Source organism: Nylanderia fulva, unplaced genomic scaffold (genome assembly GCF_048542155.1).
Source record: "Nylanderia fulva isolate GAGA-0341 unplaced genomic scaffold, ASM4854215v1 Scaffold11, whole genome shotgun sequence".
Classification (NCBI taxonomy): Eukaryota; Metazoa; Arthropoda; class Insecta; order Hymenoptera; family Formicidae; genus Nylanderia; species Nylanderia fulva.
Window position 1 is genome coordinate 696669 of NW_028189302.1, and position 15842 is coordinate 712510.

A 15842-nucleotide genomic window follows, 5' to 3' on the forward strand; every position below is an offset into this window, starting at 1 on the left:
AATAATGTTATCACAAAAAATTTTTAAATTATTTTTAAAATATTTCTAAAACCATTTTCAAATGTTTTAATGCAATATTTTATAAAAATATTTAGAAATATTTTTTAAAAACGTTCATAATATTTTGTGCTGTATGAGATATATATTATATATATATGTATATACCTATATTAAAATTTTTAATTTATTGATTTATTGCCGAAAATATAAATAATTTTTATATATATATATGTACATGTTCTTATATAAAAAGAAATAGAGAAAAATGCACAAACTTTTAGTTCTTATGTAAAGGACAATTCTTCAAATCTCTGACAATTCGCCATTACATATATGTATAATGAAAAACACTTAATGTTTTCGACAATAAATCAATAAATTTAAAATGGATTAGCATTATCATAATTAAATGCTGAGATTGATTTGGTCAGCATTTATTTGAAGGTAGGTGTCACGATAAATCTATGTATGATGATTGAAATAGCTTTCGTAAAACTATCCGCTATGCGCAAAGTCGTTTAAAATGAGCTTTTCAAGCTATAAACTTTAACTGTTTATGACACATATACGTAATAACGTAGCAGTTACATAGGTATCAAACACGAATGTTGTTGTAACCAATGTATTTTTGGTTTGTTTGTACAGCGCTATTCTGTCGTTTCTTTTTTTTTTACGTCTCTTTTTTATTAAAATAAACCGCGTGCCGCGAATTAATTGCTAAATTGACAAAACACATCTGCAACAGAATTTAGAAATACCAGCTACATAGAACGCTTTTAGCCGAACATTTGCCAACGCATCTGTACGCACACACATGGTTATTAATATCGATCGTGCTGGAGAAGACGTATATCAAGTGTGACGAGGAAAAAAAATTTGCTTTCTAACTTTCTCTCTAATATACTGGCGCAGAGCGCACAAAAATGCAAATTAAAACGCTCAGAAGAAGACAAAAACCTATCCTGTCGATAAGTAGATGCACATATTTATTTGATGATACGAACGTAATGATTTGCATTTTTCTTCTATTCTCATGCAACATGAAATATTTCATTATCGAAAACCAATGTTGCAGAAGCTACATAAATAGCAAGTCATACGTAATGGATTCGACATTTTGAGAGACTGAAAGCTTCGAGCGTTTGACGTATAAATCAGATTCCAGCGTTATCAAAGTTTCATATCGCAAAACCAAAAAAAAATTGCAAAAGCTTTGAGAATTGATTAAACGCAGATTTGTAATTTTTCACTGTCGCGAAAAATTCGAGTGATTTTTTTACGGAATTATCCGAGCGGATTGAATTTGTAATATTTATATTTTCGCGTCCCGATCCCGAAGGAGGAAACTCCCGACAACTATCGAAATGCGCATGCATATTCAGAGCCGGTAGTATTACGTAACTGCGGAATCCATGGATTTGAACTGGCCCATTGGAATAGATCATGCACGAGCCATATAGATTCGTAGGCTCCTCTCTATCGAGAACTATCATCCCGAGAATTTAGACGGAATATTCGCTCGTGTATGATCAACGGTTCAAGCACAATATCGTTTCTTGAAAAGAACCGGTAAAGGGATTCTGAATGGCGAAACCGAAAATTCCGATTTTAATGAAACTTTTACACGCATATGGGAGAAATAAATAGATTCATTTTTAGTTTGAGGTTCAAAGGGATGAAACCACCCTTTCATAGAGTTTTTTCGATATATATCGCAGGAAATATGCGAGATATAAAAATGTTTTATATAGATATACACGTTTTATGGAATATCTCTATTTAATTCAAGTTAATGGAATTTTGAAAATAAAATATATTTTTTCAAATATTTTAAAAATCTTTTTTTCCAAAAATTATTTCTTTAGAATATTATTAATAAAAGTGTCTTTATGTTTTTATGAAACCTTTTCTTTTGATATCTCAATTACTTTTTGCTTTAGATATGAGGGATAGTTTCACCCTATAGAATTATTTTCTATTTAATTGAAGTTAATAGAATTTTAAAAATTAAATATACAATATTTTTTTTCAAAGATTTTGAAAACATTTTTTTCCAAAAATTATTTCTTCAAAATATTATTAATAAAAGTGTCTTTATGTTTTTATGAAACCTTTTCTTTTGATATCTCAATTACTTTTTGCTTCCTTTAGATACGAGGAATGGTTTCACCCCATAAAATCATTTTCTATTTAATTAAAGTTAATAGAATTTTAAAAATTAAATATATTTTTTCAAAGATTTTGAAAACATTTTTTTCCAAAAATTATTTCTTCAAAATATTATTAATAAAAGTATCTTTATGTTTTTATGAAATCTTTTCTTTTGATATCTCAATAACTTTTTGCTTTAGATATGAGGGATGATTTCACCCCATAAAATCATTTTCGGATCGCGAGTAAACACTTCTAAATTCATTAAAATTTATCCTCTCCCAAAACACCGAATCAGAACTTTCAGCTTCGCAAAGTTTTCTTGTTAGTTTAAACTCAGTTTAAAATTGGAGAATTATTATACGAGAAATATCGTTATTACCTCCATATTAGCAACGATCGGCAAACATTATTTACGCAATAATACGTATATATACGGACGGAAACGATAACTTTCGCCCCATCGGTTCGTAATCGATAACAGCGAGTAGTGTATTATTGCAAACATGTCGATAGAGAGAGAGAGAGAGAGAGAGAGAGAGAGAGAGAGAGAGAAAGATATTGATTTTGCGCAATAGAAATCCACGGTGTATGATATTTCTTCCTCGTAATTTAGCTTAAAAGAAAGATTTGGAAAAAGGGAACATAAATTCATGCGAAATAACGTGATAGCCACAAAATCGAAATAAATTACTGTTTACCAATTATAAATCGCCCAGATATCATTCGGAAATATATATCGGTTGCGAAATTGAAATTCGAAAGAAAAATACTGAATGCATTCGGTATTTGAAGCTCGTATATGCGCATCGAGAGACACGATTGCCCTTCTCTATATAATATCATGCAACTGCATTACATGAGAAACCAAGAATACTGCGAATTTACGTTCCGTGTTTGATAAAATTTGCAAGAACGGAATTGCTGCACGGAAAAAAAGACGAACTTCCGACGATCTTTTATTTATACATATCTACATATATGTACATATATACAGAAAGCAATTTTTACCCGCTCGATTTTAATGGAGCTACAGTATTCTATCCTTCATTAATCGACATTCGATAATATCTTTGTCAGCGCGATTTTTTTCTGTAATAACGTATCGTCTAATTTACAGGGTGTTCCATTGTAAAAAACGCAGCTCGATAATTCTTCAGCAAAAATGTTTCAGAGAAAAGTTGTATGATTTCGAGGGGGACATAAGATGCTTTGACCTTGAAAAATCATTTAAAGGTCACGTAAAGGTCAACTTTAATTTCTTAAATGGAACCATCTATTTTTTATTGTATATTCTTGTAGCTTATCTTGAGAGCTTTCCAAAACCCTATAATAAAGTGTTTTTTTTTTCATGGAGTACTCTTTGAGTTATAAAGGTTCGAAGCTTTTATGCCACAAAATGTAAAATATTCAGTTTTCGGTAATCATACCTTGATACTTTTATGCACGAAATAATGAGACCAATCAATTGGTGTAAAGAAAACACATAATGGCCTTTAAAAAAATATATTACAAATAACATACATTATTTTTAAAGCAACTATATGTGTTTTCTTTACACCAATTGATTGGTCTCATTATTCCGTGCATAACTGAATATTTTACATTTTATATAAAAAAATTGTTAACTTCAAACTTTTATAACTCAAAAAGTACTCCATAAAAAATATTTTGTTATAATGTTTCGGAAAGCTTTCGAGATAAGCTATATATACAAAAATATACAATATAAAATAGATGATTCCATTTATTGAAGTTGACCTTCACATGACCTTCAAGTGACTTTTCAAGGTCAAATAAATGGCACCATCTTATGTCCCCCTCAAAATCATACAACTTTTGTCTGAATGGTTTCGAGAGGGACATAAGATGGTACCATTGATTTGACCTTGAAAAGTTATTTGAAGGTCACATAAAGGTCACGTGAAATATTTTTGCTGAAAATGCTTCGTTGAAGAATAATCAAGGTGCGTTTTTTAAAATGGGACACCTTGTATAATCCATAATAATAGAGTGTATAAAGTAATAATTCTGCCGCAGGTTATTGGCATAATATACAATGCATTTCCGATATTGAATTAAATGGAGAACAACATATCGGAACAAAAACATTTCTTTTCGATACTCGATTCTTTGTGAATGCATCTCGCCGATTTGCGTTCCCTTGTGCGTGTTTCAATTGACATTCAATTTGTAAGAAAGCGTCGCGTATGAATACGCCAGAGATGCTCTAATGAGCTTCTAATGACAGAAGCTAGGAGCTATTAATTTCCTTTCCGCGAAATTCGTGGGTTCGAATTTAACTTAACGTTAAGCTTCGAGTTTCCGGAAGTTACGCGCCGTGTAAAGTTCGAGGGGGATCAAAGATATTAAAATTCGTAATTAAGACAGAACGTTTCCATTCTCTCATTATGGATGTTGCGGCGATTAAGGGTTAAATTGAAGCGATGCGTAATTATCGCGAGATTAAGCGTGAAATTGAGAAATCACGAAGTAAGAGGCGAATTAATATAACGCGTTCTTTTTTTCCATGAAAATATGTAGACTCCGCTTTATAAATTTATGTACATAAATTTAATGAGTTCTTAAGCTGCGACGACTTTTTATACGCAAACACAAAATAATAGCTAATTATACAAATTCTAGGGCAAGCATGATTACGCGCTTTTGTGCAAGATAATGAATAGAAATTTAAAAGGAAAAAAAAATAAAGCAACTATAAAGTCGCGGATAAAAATTTATTAGACGAAAGGAAATAAAAGAATCTAAGAATAAAGAAAAAAATAAAAAATCAGATTTTAGTTAAGACTTTGTTGTGATTCTTGTGTTTACTCGAGTCAATCGCTGTTTTATCTCGATCGTTTTATACCTTTTATCTTTTATTGCGTTGCGTTCTTCATCGTTCTTTCTTATTCTTTTAAGCTTAACAATAAGATCTATGTCGACAATAAACCGCTAACTTAATGAGGAATTTGATACTATTCACCGTCTTTCATTAGCTTTTGCATCAATATATCCTGCAGCATCGCCATTATGATCCTCGTTATCGTTATTATCGCCATTTATCCCGACAATGTCAACGTCATTCTACTAGCTATACGATTTGTGTTTTTTCAAACCGTCTAGCAAGACGTTGTTTACGTCACATTCTCTTCCGACAAAAGCCGATCGGTTTATAATAGAATAATAGGAGGCGCAATTATATAAATTGGAAAAATATTGACGTGCAAATTATAAACAATTATGAACGCAAAGATTGCGTATACACATTAGTAATATATGTATATAATAATACATATATTGTTATTAATATTATTATTATTATTTCAATATTAAATATTATATATTATTATATATATTATATATTATATATCATAACTCATATATTATATATTATATATTATATATCATATATTATATATTATATATTAATATGTAGCTTTGCGCACTACTTTATGTATACATGAATTCAATGAGCTTGTAAGTTGCGGTAATTTTTTATACGAAATAAACAAACACGAGTTTATTTATTTTAATATTCTATATCATAATTAATCAACTATATTATAATATTTTAATATTATATATTATATATTATTATATTATATATATTATATATTTATATATTACACATATATTATATATTATATATTACATTTATATATTATATATTATATATTATTATATTGTATTTTATTATATATATATATATTATATATTATTTATTATTTTTTTATGAAAAAAATCATGTAGACGCGAGAAATGTGCGTTTCAAATCGATATGTATCGCGTGTTGACACTTATTGGCGCATGTTATTGGTGGTCGAATCCAGCGGATCGAATCTGTGGTTATGATAATGAGAGTTCGTTGTTGTATCAGCTTCACGTTCTTTCATAATTTAAAAAGTTTAAAGCACCAGCGGCAATAATTAATTTATTCAATTTTAGGGTCAAGTATACCGTTATGTCGTGATTACGTATTTTTTATTTTTTATTATTAAATTATTTTATTCGTTTTCACATATTTCTAAACACGCTTTTTAATATTATAATAAATTTTAATCATTAAGAGCGATAATTAATTATTTTCAAAATTTTAAATATCATTGTTTAGTTTATTTTTCATGTTTATCTCAAAAAGCCCGCGTTCTAAGGCAAATATACAAAGGGAAATATTGTAAAAATCGATGAGTTTACAAGTTTACTTTGTGCTCCATCTACGTAGCATTCGTCATTTCGGAGATATCGGCGTTTGATGTAATTTGTTTGCTTTAATTATTGTTCCATTTAATTATTAAGTTAATTAAAATCATTTATTTGGGAGGAAATTTATATAATTATTTTAGTTTCAATTTTGTTCTTGTTTGAGTGACGTTTTCATTAAAAATTCTATTCTTACTTCTTTATTTTTTTATTTCTATTATTCATATTATATGTATATTTGTTCATTTTTATTTGTAGAAATAAAAAATTATTTTTTCATTGACAGTGGATTAATTTTAAGACAACGCGATCTAACATTACTCAATCATGTGTAAATATAACATCAAATAAATCCCATTTTGCTTTATAAATCATTTATCCGTATTTGATTAATTAATTATATTATTTGACTTGACATCAATTCAATCATTTTAGCTTTATCTCTACGCTTGTTGGAATGTATTTTTATTAAAAATTAAATTCCAGCTTTTTGTTTATTTCTATTATTTATATTATATGCGTATCAGTCTCTCTTTGTATATGAAATAAAAAATATTTTTCATTCATCAATGAGTGAATTTTAAGACACAATGCGATTTTACATCGTTTAACCACATACAAAAATCATTTTAAATTAATTCTTCATCTCGCTTAATATTCCCCCTGATTTTATAATTCATGAAAATAATTGAGTGGGGTAAAAATAAAAAAAACTGCTTTTTGCACTTTTGCTCGAAGTCGCGCCTTTTTCGAGATAAACGCAAGAAACCACATTAAACGGTGATATCTTCGAAACGGTGAGTTTTACGTAGTTGAAGCATAAAGTGAACTTGCAGATCTCGTCGATTTATAGAGGTTGCACTTTAAACCTTTGTTCTAGAACGCTCCCTTTTCGAGATAAACCGCGATATCTCCGACACGATAAGTCCTATGTAATTGAAACATAAGATCTCAAATATATATTATTTGTGGAAAGTATTAAATAATATGTTATAATACTTTGAACTTGATTAATATTTTTGACAGTGATCAGTTGATTTCTGTCAAAACATATTAATCGAGGATAAATTATAATATGCTTTTACATATTACTACAGTATTTTAATTTTTTAACATATTATTATTTATAATTTAATTATCAAATTAACGCTTTATTTTATTTTATTTTTATCAAAAGTAGCTGATTAAAACGTTAATTCATATTTTATCATTTATTATATGTACATCATATGTGTTATTATATATTATATATTATACATATATTATATATTATAATAAAAATTGAATTACCAGATTATTATTAGAATAAAAATTATTAGTATGTTAATAATATAATAATATAATAAATATATAATTAATAAAAAGCATTTTATATACATTTTTCCTCATCTTTCAGACTTTTAACACGCATTTCAACGTCCGGCTCGCATTCATTAAATTTCTTTAGTTTACAGCAATTCAATTATGTATAGTAGGAGAATAACAATTTTCCGATAACACAAAGAGAGCACGCCATCGCAATAACCTTCGAACTTTTTACAAACTCGGGATCAATTCATTGCCCGAAAGCCGTAGTTAATCTTTATAAATAGAGTAGAGAGAATTAAAGTTTTATCACACACACACACACACGCACACACATACTCGCCCTTAAACGGTGCAGGAAACTTTCGGATAGGTGCGCGAAATACGGAGGCGCACCTTGCGTTTCTCTCTCGGAGGCTGCGGTTTACGATGTAACACGCGCTCGCGAAAGTTTTCGTGTTAAATTGAGGCCGCACCCTCGGGATTTACGCGCGAATTTGTCGGACGCGGCGGCGCGGCGCTCCTATGTACGATCTTCGTGAAATATTCGAGGAAGACGCGAACGCGCGTCATATTTTCGTTTCCGCGGATTACACATCACGTCGGTATATTAACGAACGAACGAGGAGCGAATGAAGTGTCTCTTGGGTTCGCATCATCAGATTTCCATCTATATCGAGACCACGTATAGTTTCATCTATATCGTTACTTTCTCGCGACGGTGCTCGATCTTAATCGAACGAGATGAAAACTTGCTGTGAAAAAGTATCGTTTCAGGGCAGGTCAATCTTCACTTGCGTCGTCGACAAAATTTTCACTCGATTATTTTTGCGGATAAACAAAATCGCTTTGGTTTATTACTATGTATATAAACAAGGACATATGTATATATTGTATGTATTGCCAGCCACATCCCAAATGTACTTCACTTTGTAATTAATTATATAATTGTATTTCGACATATTCGACGCGCTTTCCATTCATTAATGTTACCATCGATCAATAAATACTTTAAATTGTATCACGTCGCGGAAAAATATCAATATGTATATAATACATGTATATAATACATATATATAATATTTAATATATGTATATAATATATGTATATAATATATGTATATAACATATGTATATAATATATGTATATTATATATGTATATTATATATGTATATAATATATGTATATAATATATGTATTTAATATATATATATATATATATATTATATACATATATTATATACATATATTATATACATGTATTACCATATATACATATATTATATACATATTGATAAGTATTTATTGATCGATCGTAACATTAATGAATGGAAAGCGCGTCGAATATGTGAAATACAATTATATAATTAATTACAAAGTGAAGTACATTTGGAATGTAGCCGGCAATACATACAATATATACATATGTGCTTGTTTATATACATAGTAATAAACCAAAGCGATTTTGTTTATCCGCGAAAATAACCGAAAATTTTGTCGACGACGCAAGTGAAGATTGACCTGCCCCGAAACGATACTTTTTTCACAGCATATAATATATTTCGTCTACATGTACGTATACATGTGTGTATGTGTGTGTGTGTGTGTACGTATTTGTTCGATATTCGATATGATTACTAGCAATTTCTCGCTACATTTCAGCCGATGGACGAACACGGGATATAGAAATAGAGAGTAGAATTAAAAAAAGAGGAAGAAAAATATGTATATATATACAGAAAAGAGTTGCTTAATGCATATCAATCTCTGAAATCTTGCTATGTCAAAATTTTTTATTTACCACAGAATATACACAACGATATTTAACGATGAAATAAAGAAGCATGAAACAAAAAATTATTGCATATTATTTTGTGCGTTCTACAAACATTTAAAAAATTAAGTATGCGAATCAATTTATGTAGCTGTTATTAACAATCTAACAATGTGATTTTATTCTACGTTTTTATGTTTTTTATCAAAGTATTTACGTTTATTGTAAAATTTTTTACATTTATTTTAAATACATATTTTTAAAAGATATTTTTAGTCAATATTTTTATCAAACTTATCATGTTTTTTAAATCGTACCAGCATAAGATTCTTTAAATTGGGACTATTTGAGAATTCACGCTTAACATGTACTTTACCTTTTCATACCTAACTTATCGTTAGCACATATAAATTATACTTACATTTATTAATGATAAAATATATCAATATTAATTTAAATATATATTTTTCAAATTATATTCTTGTATTTATTTAGTTAAATATTTTATTATATTTATTTATTAATAAATGAAAAACAAACTGATAAAAGCCAGGTGTAAAAAATGAAGTGCATAAATAATTGTCTTAAAAAATTTGACAATTAATAAATAATAATAAAAATATATTATTCATTAATTATTTTATATTATTTATTTATTTTAATACTATTTTATCATAATTATTTGTTTATTTATTAATATATGTATGTAATTTATATTTAATTCTTATTAATATACAAGAATAAAAAACGAGTTAAAAAGGATCTTATGCAGAAAACAAGACGCAGAAATAATTGTCTTCAAAGAAGATATAATAATAAATAATTAATAATTAATACATAATAATTATAATTAATAAATCTTTTTTTGAAAAATTATTTATGCACCTTGTTTGCTGCATACTAACATTGTTTTCCAACATTACTTGCATACAAATAAGTACAAAACGTGAAATGTAGGTACATAATATAAAACACTTTAAATATAATACAATTTTGATAATTTCGTAATAATATCCCGTATAAGCTTGTATTTTGACCGTAATTGAATTGCATTACGTTAACATTTAATAGATTATAAATAATAAGATTATATATATATATATATATATATAAAGAATTTTTAAACAATTTTCAGATTTATCTTTAAATAATATTTTATAAATCTTATTAATTTTATATATAGAGGATATAATATAAAATGTTTTAATATTTTATAATTATATATAATATATGTATATATGATTATATATAATTTTTTTTTAATTACATATAAAATTATATATAAAATAAAGTAAAAAAAGTATTCAAAAATTTTTAAATAAAAAACGAAATTGTTATTTTCGAAAACGCTACAAAGTTCGTGTTCGAGAGCAAATGATACAATTTGAACAGAATGCTTGGTACCAGAGCAGAAGTCCAAACGAATTCTCAACAACAAGAGAAATACAATAAAAGTCGCGTACAGCATTGACGAGGGATCCGGGTTGTTATGGTAATGCCTTCGAAGAGGAAACATCTCTCCGAATATATGTTATATGTATGCACTGAATAGTGTTCGTGGAGCAGCACTATGTCGCAATTTGGAATCGACTATTGTTCCAAAACTTGGCGACGCACATTACACATGTTTGCAGCAAACTTTGATAATCCGACACAATTGTCATCCCGATGGCCTCTCGCCTCTCTCATTTTAAGGCCAGAGAGAGAGAGAGAGAGAGAGAGAGAGAGAGCTCGCGATAATTTTGGATTTTGCGCACAGAATATTCTGCACATATATATTAACGTATACAAGTTATTTAATTGTACGTAATAGTAAGACACGCGCGCTTCTCATGTGTGTGTGTGTGTTTGTGTGGGCGGAGATTTATTTTATCTTTCGAGAACATTGACGGTATTTGCCAGTGTTATGCTTAGATAATTCTAAAATTAGCTAGATAAAGATGACATAAAAATATGTCAATTATTTATTTTAGATAAGATGAAGATAATTTTGTTTTAAATATATCTAGAGAAAATTATATGGCGATTCATCTAGATAATTTTCTAGATAACGATTTTTAAGACATATTAATAAATAAAAAAATAATTATAAAATAATATTAAAATAAATAAATATTATAAAAAAAAGTTTTAAATTTATCTTATTGTTAAATTAGATGAAGATGATTTTGTTTTAAATATATCTAGATAAAAGATCAAATTAAATGGCAATTCATATAATCTAAATAATTTTCTAGATAATAATTTTTAAGATTGCTTATATGTATAAACACAGTTATAAAAAAAATGTAAATTTCTGCATCTGACTCTTATTAACTCGTTTTTTAATCGTGTATATTAATAAAAATTAAATACAAATTCCATATTAATAAATACAAAAATAATTATAATAAAATAATATTAAAATAAATAATAAATAAATATTATAAAAAATGTTTTAAATTTATCTTAGATCAGATAAAACTGATTTTGTTTTAAATATATCTAGATAAAACATAAAATTATATGGCAATTTATCTAGATAATTTGGTAGATAATAATTTTTAAGACTGCTTATATAAACGCAGTTATAAAAAAATATAAATTATAAAAAGGATATAAAAATATAATGTATTCATATTTTTATTTATAAATTTTTATCGCGTACTACTTAAGTTCTATTTAAGTATTTTTATGTGCTATAATTCTAAATTAAAATTATCTGAAAATTATTCTAGATAATTTAATAAAGATAATACTTTTTTCATCTAAGATGCAGATATAGATAATACATTTTTATTATCTACATAAAGATAAAATGACGCACACAAAGTTTTATCTAGATAATCATCTATATAATTTTAGTTAGATAAGAGCAAACACTGGTATTTGCATGTGCGAGAATGTTGACGCACGAATACAATAACAATAGAGTTGATTGCAATAGAGCTGGCACTGGTAAATTCACAAAGCTCGAACGTGATCTTACTAGTTCGTGTGTAAAAATGCAGCCAGAGTCCTCGCGTTTCTATTCCATTGAGTCTTATGTTTTATGAATATGTATTTCAATTTCGTAAAAGGTAGAGAGAACAAAAACGTTGATTAAAATTAACGTCAATGAGAAGCTTTCGCGATATAATGAATTTCCCTCATTCCTTGCCTCCCTTAACATAAAGAAGACAAATTGCAAAAAAAATGTTAGAAAACTTTTAATGCGATTTAATAATAATGTCTTGTTTTGTCTTTATTTTATATTTTTTACAATTTTAATTTTAATTTTTTTTTACAATTTTAATTTTAATTTTTTTTACAATTTTTAAGAAAATTATAATACACGCGTTTTAATGATCAAATTGAGTATTATCGTCAATAATAATCACCTGTTTTGTCTTTATTTTATTTTTTTACAATTTTAATTTTAATTTTTTTTTTCCAATTTTTAAGAAAATTTTAATACACGCGGTTTAATGATCAACCTGAGTATTATGAGATTATTGATAGAAGTGAATTTTATTTAGATTAATTATCCCTACGGAGGGTAATTATGTAGATAAAAAATAAGGTTTTCCGTTTGAAGATGCTAATGAAAATAATAAAGGATATAATGGCTAACACAATTTTCAATACACTAATTGTAAGTAAATTTTTGCACGAGGTTTAAATATGTTCTTGTATGTTTCAACATTGTTAAAAACTATTGTGTTATAGAATTCTCACTTGATAAAGACCACAACCAAATGATCGAAACGTCGTGAAAGTATTGAATAAAATTGCTAGTTACGTCGAAATCAATTTTGCCAAGTTTATTTTCACCACTTAACGTCCAATATTAATTTTGATTGATCTAATTCAATTGGTTATAACAATTTCAGAGAGAAAGAGAGAGAGAAGAGGAAGAAAGATGATAGATAATGAAATGCTTGAAGTTTCAAATAAGATTGTCTTGCTTAATCTGTCATATTTGATAAAGCCATTTTTTTTCTTGATAAAACTTGTAGAAAGATAATTAACTGAGAGCGCATAGAAATATAGTTAGAAACATGAAACTAAAATAATGAGAATAGTGTCTTTATCGCAGATGTATCAACTTACTTTGTCCCTATTATAATCTTCAATTAACCGTGGATTGCTTACCTGAGACCTTGACCCAGTTTATCATTCTAAGTGTTTGTTCAATAAATTGCGTCTATTACGATTTCCCTTTTAAGGTACACATTTAAGGAAAGGTAGGAAGGTAAAAGTAAAAGGGTGATAAAAATAGGAAATATAAATATTTAAATTTTTCCTTTCTCTCAATTCTTCTAATTCAATTATCATTAATGTGAAATAATAATTATTTGTATATTAATTCAACTCTTGGTCAATATGCAGAAAAAGTTACATCTCATCAATCACCTTGATTTTCACGTATATTATAATCCTGAATCACGTACAATTTGAATTATATGACAGACACTTTCGGTGTCTGAAATGTATTACTTTAAAGTATTTATTTATTTTTCATTTTTTATTTTTTGTATGCCTGTAATAAAGAATCTTGTAATTTCTTAATCACACACATTTGGCTCGCAAGTTGGCCTATTATTGTATTGTTTGATTTTAATTTATTCACGAGTCTTATCTTAACTCCATATTATTTATTTATTTTTTGTTTCTATATATGGTCCTTTTTTCTATCGTATTATTTCTCTCTTCGTATATTGACATTTTTTATATTTATTTACATTACTTTTTTATTTGGAATATGTATTATTTTACATTATCGTCCACGCAAATGTGAAGAAACAAATGAAAATTGATAAACGAGATCTATACGAGTATAATTGTATACATACGATTACATAAATTTGAGATATTTTATATTTACTCAAAGCAAAACAGTTTCAGCGTGGAAGAAAGTTTATAATTATACAATTTTGTACAGATTAACTTTTCGTCTTATCCAATATTCAAAAGCCGTTTGTTCTTTTACCTTTGAAACAGGATTATCTCACTTTGCCTCGAAAAGTTATAAGCTTACATGGAATTCCACAGTTATTGTAAAAGCACCGAGTAATGTAGGATGAATCTCTCACTTTAGAAAATTGGAAATGTGGAGTCTGCTCACATATTTACTTTTCAATTTTTGATATTTTCGAACGTATAAATATTATGTGAAAATCGAGGTCATATTGGGATTATAATTCTGGATAATCGGAATATTTATTTGAATTAAGTTTTTAAATAAACTTTACATTCAACTCCAAGTGAGATATAACTTTTCTCATGCATATTTACTAAAATCTTATTGGAAATACTCAATTGATTTCATAAATGAATAATAAATGTTTTAAATATGTACTCTTTATAACAGACTTCAAGTAATTAAGAGAAATAATTATTTCTCGCATTATATGAATATAATGTACCATATACAGCAAAATTTTTCATTTTTTTTATCTTTACAAATTATCTAATTTGTATTTTATATTTATTTATTCCTCGCTGATCTTATATTCATTGAATTTGCTTTTGTTTATATTTTATTTAATGGTATTATTTTTATGAATTATTTTTATAAACAGCATTTAACAGTTAATTATTTCTTAAAATAAACGCATATTTTTTACTTTTATTATTTTTCTTACTGCATAATATTTGAGATGTAGAATATAAATAATAAAATAAGATTTAAAATAATATGCGAGAAATATATTATATGTGCATATATGTATGTATATAAAATAATATCAATATATGCAAATTATACAATACGCGAAACGAAAAATATTTTATTATTAACTTTCAAGTAAAAGCATTTTTTATTAACTTTGAAAAAAGAACATTTCTGACGATTCTTTTAAAATTATTATTTTTCAATTTTAATACGTTAAATAAATATTTTCTATATATTTGCACTTATTATCTTTGTGGAAAATAAATAATATTTAAACAATATTTTATTTAAATATACATCCAAAGAGCGATTTTAATAAATACATTTTTCAATATATGTTTATTGAATTATATTGAATATAACAGAATACACATTATAAATTAAATATATTTTTAAAAATTTATTAAATTTTTAAATGTTATAATTTAATAGATTATAAAGCATATTATATTTAAAAAATATAAGAAAACGCATAACTTTTGATTTTATTTGAAAATTATTTGAATCGCGTTTGATGTCGACTTTCAATCTATAGATAAATATACATATTATATATATGTATGTGTATTTTATTCGCCTAGAAATTATATACTATTTACAAAGCAATCCGAAAAATTTCAATTAATTTCTTAAAAATTATCTACAAATTATAGAATTGAAATTGTCAGAGGAGAGAAAAGAATTAATTTTTTATTAATTTTTCTACCAATATCGGTGATGCGTGCAATCGCATGAGCGTAATTATAACAGTGTATAACGCATATACTCCAAAT

General features: G+C 26.7%; 1 protein-coding gene across 4 annotated transcripts in view; it reads right to left on the minus strand.

Annotated features, from left to right (window-relative positions):
* Window positions 1–15842, minus strand: part of LOC114937295 (neuropeptide CCHamide-1 receptor-like) — a 77337-nt gene that overhangs the window by 33567 nt on the left and 27928 nt on the right. Inside the window, exon 1 of one of the 4 annotated variants that reach the window (XM_085486130.1) lies at window positions 10898–11088. The exons of the other annotated variants lie outside the window; for them this stretch is intronic. The gene's annotated coding sequence lies outside the window, so the exon portion shown is untranslated. Of the gene's footprint in view, window positions 1–10897; window positions 11089–15842 lie in introns of those variants that run through there. 4 annotated transcript variants of the gene reach the window in all.